The sequence below is a fragment of the Patella vulgata genome, chromosome 5, assembly GCF_932274485.2.
Source record: "Patella vulgata chromosome 5, xgPatVulg1.2, whole genome shotgun sequence".
Classification (NCBI taxonomy): Eukaryota; Metazoa; Mollusca; class Gastropoda; family Patellidae; genus Patella; species Patella vulgata.
The window spans coordinates 6,695,721-6,702,671 of NC_065883.2; the positions used below are offsets into that span (position 1 = coordinate 6,695,721).

At 41.6% G+C, this 6,951-nt stretch overlaps 1 long non-coding RNA gene across 1 annotated transcript; it reads left to right on the plus strand.

The window, feature by feature from the left end:
* Window positions 1–378: 378 nt before the first annotated feature.
* On the plus strand, window positions 379–5,051 carry LOC130012832 (uncharacterized). Its single transcript, XR_008788067.1, has 4 exons — window positions 379–489; window positions 2,861–2,898; window positions 3,594–3,861; window positions 4,710–5,051. It is a non-coding gene; the product is annotated as an uncharacterized LOC130012832 (long non-coding RNA).
* The last annotated feature ends 1,900 nt before the right edge of the window (window positions 5,052–6,951 follow it).

The window sequence follows — 6,951 nt, forward strand, 5'->3', positions numbered from 1 at the left end:
CGAGTATGGTTGTTTTGAGAGGCCCCCTTTTACTTTTGTTGGAGGGGGGAACTTTTTAGACCTATATTAAAAGTAGTTAATTTGGCAGTTAGTAAGATTGTCACAAACTAAATTTGTGCATAAGCTAGAAAGATGAGGATATACTCTTGAAAGTGTCATTTATAGTCAGTGTTTCATGATGTTTTAGGAGTGCGGGCCCGGCGCAGACAACGTCCACCTCGTCCCCACGCTGATCAAAGTTCAAAACGACATAGTGTAGTGAATTGATTGTCTCATCAATTCTGCATGGATGTGCATGACACAACGATACTTCCATTAATCAAACTTGTTTACGAACATTAAGAATGAAGATATATTACATCATTTTTCAAATCACCCTAGAAATAAGTATATAAGACTGTCCAGGATCTTTGGTCATCAGTCGATCTACAGATTCTACAAGAACCATGAAAGTCTTCATTATCGCAGTACTAGCTTTGGCGGCTTTGGGTAACTATCTTTTATTTTCTGTTATTAATGGATCGTTTGTTATCGTCAGATCGTCAGTCCGTTCAGTCGATCTGCGATCTGTGATTGCTGTTAATTTATCAAACCGATCGAGACAGACAGCTATTGATTCTACAAGAACCGTAAAATTCTTCATCGCCGTAGTTCTTGTTCGTGTGGCTTTCATCCCGCCGGTTAATTATTTCTTTTATTTGATTTCATTAACGGAAATGAAATGAGGTTTAACGTCCTACTATTCTTCTCAGACATGGGATAATAAATACGGGCATATACAATGCTACCACCTGCTCTGTCAGGGGATCTTTTACGCGCAAGACAATGTGTACACGGTATCTCGTTTCCAGTCGTCCCATCCGCGAACCAAAACTACCCTTTAATATCCAGCTGAACTTTTTCGGGCAACGCTGTGAGCGAACCCGCGATCTCCAAGCTAACGAGCCAGTGTCTTACCCACATAGCCACCGTGGCCCCATTTCATTGACGGTGCTTCTGTGGCACAGTGAGTGGATGCTAACTAGGTTTCGACCCCCCCCCCCCCCCGGGGATTGCCCAGAAAGTTTTTCCGCAAATTTTTCCGTCTAGTTTTTCTGGTAGGTAAAGAAAACCGTGATTACGTTGGCCTGCACGTAAAAGAACCCTTGGCTATGAGAATTCGAAATAAGAGTAGGCAGTAGCCCGACTGTCCTGAATAAATTATCATCAAAATTCACAGTATGACGTGTCAGCATTAGGTACAGAACAGTAGGACGTTAAAACCACATTTCATTTCAATGTTGATTTGAAAAAGAACCATATGCTTTGACAGGATGGTTCCTCTCCCTCCCAAATACAAGATGTAATATTACAAATGAACTTTAATTTTGGGTGGAAACTTTAGAATTATTTTAGCGATTTAAAACAAAAATCAGAATCTATGATTTTATTTCTAACAGCTCTAATCTTACCTGACGTACATACAGTTTAATTTTGTTTCTAACAGCTTTAATCTTACTTGAAATACATACATTTTAAAATTGTCGATACGCCGTACACATATTGTTTTGTGCAGAGCGGTTTTGCATACAAAGTTCGAGATTCGGCTTTGAAAAGCCTGTCTCTCATCGGACTGGCACGAAAAATTGTACATATTCTTGGAAGCTGGTCTAATATAATTACTATTATGTACCAGGAGTCGGGGTATACATCAGTTGGACTGGCTGGGCAAATGAAACCAGGCAGTGTAGTAGAAAACACCTTTATTACATTACAGCTGATGTACAAGTGATATATTCAAGAATGAGCTACCAGAAATAACTTTTCTGGGCATGCGCGTATATGTCATGCAATTGAACCAATCAATACATAACAATTACACCCAGACACAGGCATATTAGCGTGTCCACAGGCCTACGTCAGGAGAGGGGGGGGGGGGTAATTGCCGCTAAGGTTCACCAAAATAAACCATAACAGAATCAAAATATGCACTTTTCATAGACTAGATGGCTTTGCTGTATCCTACTAGTCAGGGTGTTGTAAGTGCTTTTGATGGCCTGTCATTCAGTCAAGTGTTGATTATACGTAGCAAGAGGTAGAGTCGCCTGTCCAGCCCCGTGGGTTTTCTCATGGTCCTCCCAATAATAAGATCTCTATGCGCAAGCGAATTATTGAAATAAACTCGAACCATGTGTTCGTCCTGAAATGACTTAGTTTTTTGTCGAGTGGACGTTAAACCCCATTTCTCTTTCTTTCTCGGCCATATACATTTGAAGAGTCCAGTGGAAGAACGATCTAGGTCACATTTTTGTCTTTTTACATAAAAGGCAAGCAGACTTTTGGACGAGAATAATGGACGCGAACAGAACGAGTGGGTTAGTTACAACTTCAAAATGATGTTTAAAATACGAATCATAATTACCAGTACAACTGACTTCTACTTTTTAGGCAAATTAAGGTTAAATAAAGGGTACGATGGACTTGTATTTTTCCGGGAGGCCGTTTAAGAAGGGCCTTGGTTCGATGTGACTCCGATCGTTTTTACCGGAAATTGATTGTTCCACAGAAAGCTTAAACAATTTGCTATCAGATGGCGCCACTAAGTGGGATTCTTTGAAAAAGTGACTTAGATCGGGGCTCTTCATTTTGTATTAGGACAAGTGGAGTGGGTGTTAAACCCAATTTCTTGTCTTTTCTCTTTCTTTCAAATTTCAAACATAATATTAATTGGCTTAAGTTGACCTATGTGTATTAAGGTGTATGTTATATACTGTACTGTTTGAGTTGAGTGGACGTTAAATTTCAAATATGTTTTAATTGTCCTAAGTTGACCTCTTGTATTACTGGACTGTTTGTGATTTTATGATATTTATGTTATTAGGAACTACCCAGGCACGTGGCTGGAGTGATTTTCTAGTGGTAAGTAGATATCCTTTTGCGAACTTTTATAAACTTTATTTTGAGCTGACATGTCCACATAAAGGAAATTAACTATTTCTTTACTTCTCACCATAAGGTTTTGTATATTTGAAGTCAATTAAGCAATACAGGTCTCTGCTTACTCCACCAACAAGAAAATATAATGGCATAGAGATAGAAATTACACGTCAATTCGGCACTTTTCGTGCTCTGGGGTGCTGGTTGGCCGAATGGTTAATGCGTGCGCGATGGATCATAAGGTCTGTCATTGAGTCGCGTAGTGTGGTTTCGATTCCATGATTTTAAGTGACAAGGAGTAGTGTCGTCTGTCCAGCATCTTGGGCCATCCGGTTTCCTCCCACTTCTAAGCGAGATATTGAAATACTACTGAAACATATGTTAGTCGTGCAAAGATCTAGTTTGTGTCGAGTGGACGTTAAACCCCATCTCCCTCTCTATCTCTCTCTCTCCCTCTGAGCTAATTACCTGACATCACATAACTTCCCATTCGCCCCGCGTACGTAATCGTCTAATATAACAAAAGTAAATTAAGAAAAATGGATCGTAACCAGTGATCGAAATCCAGTACACCTAAAGATTCCTTGGCACTGGGTTTTCTAAGAGGATTGGATAGAAACGCCACTGACAAGTCTGGTGATAGTTCAAATTTAACTTATTAATTTGTTGTACTTCAGTGTAACAGATGGACCCAATTCTATGATCGTGACAACCCGTCCGGCTATGGTGATGAGGAACCATTGGACAGTCTTCGAACGGCTAGGCCCTATGATAATATCTGTGCAAGACCAGCTACCTTGGAATATGAAACCGTATCCACAAAAGCGTGTATCAACACCGGAGAAGTGATTACAGCATCACCGTTAACGGGTTTCGCATGTGTTAATTCTCGTCAACCCGATCAAAGGTGTAACGATTACAAAGTTCGATACTGCTGTCTAGACGGTAAGTATCATAGGTATTATATAAAGAAAATATAACCATACAATATCTGGCTTGTCTGCGATATCACCTCGGTAAAATACAACTAACACACACACAAAATATCTGGCACCCAGAAACCAACGATTAGTAATCTTTTAGAATTAATATCACATTTGAATTATGTTTCATTTATACAGCGTTAATTTGCAGCCATATTCGTTCACTGGGCAAGATGGGAGCGTGGAGCTGAATAGAGAAAATGGGGATCACGTGGCTAAGTGGGTAAGACGCTGGCTCGCTAGCCTGGAGATCGGGTGTTCGATCCCTGCATTGGCCGAGAAAGTTCTACCAGATTTTCCGGCGTGGTTTCCCCTTGTCAGTGATGCAGGATGGAGGGCCTGGCAAGGACAGCTGTCTAGTCGTTCGGATGGGACGAAAAACCGAGGTCCCGTGTACACATTGGCGTGCACGTAAAAGATCCCTTGGCAGTTGGAATTCGATATAAGAGTAGGCCGTAGCGCCGCTGCCCGGGCAAAATTTCCCTCATAGCACACTGTATGGCGTATGCCCGTCTTCATTATCCCAGGTTAGGAGCAGAACAGTAGGACGTTAAACCCCATTTCATTTCATTTCTTCCTATCAAAAGAGTTCAACTGAAATCAGAATATATTTATATATTGTTAGACCTTGGCTACTTATGGACCCTTGTTTGGGTATGTAACTTCGTGAATTATTAATAGAACTAGCGGATTACCCGACATTGCACGGGTAGAGCCATGCACTGGAAGTAGTAGTGCATCGTCAGCAGGCCCTTATCATTCCCCGCCTCGTCGCCAAATGTCAGCCTCGTTAATATTCTCTATTTTCAGCCCAAGTCACATGCCCGAACGGATATGAATGGACCTACTTCTACGACCGTGACAACCCCTCAGGCACAGGTGATTGGGAATTATTGGGACAGCTACGAGAAGAAAATCCAAATGAGATTTGTGAAAAACCAATCGCCATAGATGTCCGTCGTCGAAGCAATGGCCGCGACTTTCGAACATGCGGCGAGAACGTCACTGTCTCTCCATCGTACGGATTTCTCTGCCTAGATCGAAACCAGTATGATCACTATTGTGAAGATTACAAAGTCCGATTCTGTTGTCCTTGTGATAAATAAATATCTAAATGGATAACATGAAAGAATAAAAAATATTGCACAATTACCTCGTTCACTGTGTTGGAATGTCTGTAACTGAAACTGAGAAAGGGTTTTTAATATTCTCCCATTTTTATGAAACGTTGTTTACACGCTAGATCAGGGCATCGCTTGGGACCAAAGGTCATACAAAGCTTTCCGTGTCGAACTGATTTTGGAAGACTCCCATTTTCCATGATACTGTGTTTACACGCTAGACCAGTTTTAACCAAGCCCTTTTCATTCTTGGGCCCCTCGGGTGAGAGTTTGGTACACCCTGATAAGGTGGTTCCTCAACTCATAGCAAGATGATGGCCATTAACGCGACTCTGGCATCAGCTAATAACGTACAAATACCAAGATCCACCGAAAGGGAAACGTTTGCCGGAAAATTCAAAAGCGCTTACTCGACAACATTAATCTCTTTATTCTGGACTTTGCTTATACTTAGATTTTTGACGTATCGTCGTCATCGGAGTTGAGAGATAACTAAGCTTTTGTTTATCTTTATATACGATTGCAGTATGGTTCATTTCATATTAATATGGCGGGTTGCATGGCCGAATTGTTAGCACGTGTGCGCTGTATCATTGAGTCAACTGGTGTGGTTTCGATTCTCCGGTTGTAGGTGACAGGGAGTAGGGTAGCCTGTCTAACCTCATTGGTTTTCTACTGGTACTCCGGTTTCCCCCATGGCTAAAGACCCCTACACGCAAGCGAATTATTGAAATAAAATTGAACCCTGTGTTTGTCCCGAAATGACCTAGTTTATGTCGAGTGGACGTTAAACCCCATTTCCCTCCCTCCCTATTAGTATGCAGTAATGACCTGGCTAATGAAGACAGGCATTCACCTCTGCTTTTAGAGGTGACATTCCAACTGTTATGGCTACTATTTTCCCGGGCACTAGTGCTTCGCCCCCCCCCACCCCGCCAACCTTATTTAATTCAAGATAAAGTCCAGTGCCTTTAACCCCTCTCGCCCCCACCCCTTGCATTCTATATAAGAATGATCACAAAACAATGACACACCAACACCAGTTTTCCTACATACATTTCCTGAACAATTCTTTAGTGTAGGGAAACGCCCTTCATTGACCCTCCTAGGAAATATTCCACTCACCTGAGAGATCATCTCAAGAAAGAGATAAACTACCTGGATAATATCCGTATCACAGCGACTGGTGTAATAATCTTACATCCAGATTAACGAAGGATGGTGGGGACTTTTAAGTGTTCCGGAGGTCGAGTGTTCGCTCCCTGCATTGGCAGAGAAAGTTCATCCAGATTTTCCGGCGTGGTTCCCCCCTTGTCAGTGGTGCAGGGCGGAAGGCCTGACAAGGAACAGATGTCTAGTCCTTCGGATGGGACGGAAAATCGAGGTCCCATGTACACATTGGCGTGCACGTAAAAGATCCCTTGACAGTTGGAATTCGATATAAGAGTATGCCGTAGTGCCGCTGTCCGTGCAAAATTTCCCTCATAGCACACTGTATGGCGTATGCCCATCTTCATTAGCCCAGTTTGGAGCAAAACAGTAGGACGTTAAACCCCATATCATTTCATTTCATTTTTAAGTGTTCCGTTACCCCCGTGAACTAAATCAGACCCTTCGATATACAAGATGGCCATTATATTTCTTGATACTGCAAACGTAGATGACATACAACAGAGACACATAGAATGACTCAAACTAAAAGAAAAACACAGCTATGAACTTATCAGTAGACACTAGTGAATACTCAGTTGGGATCACGTGGTTTTTTGCATTTTCTTAGTGTGCCGTTAATAATTTTGCGGCATATTGGTTAAGAATCACTGCTATAGGATGTCATAGCGTTGTATAAATTCTTATTCGACATAATACGTTTCGAAGGTGAACTAGATGAACAACTTCAACCTGTTGGGAAAGAAATGTTTCTACAAGAA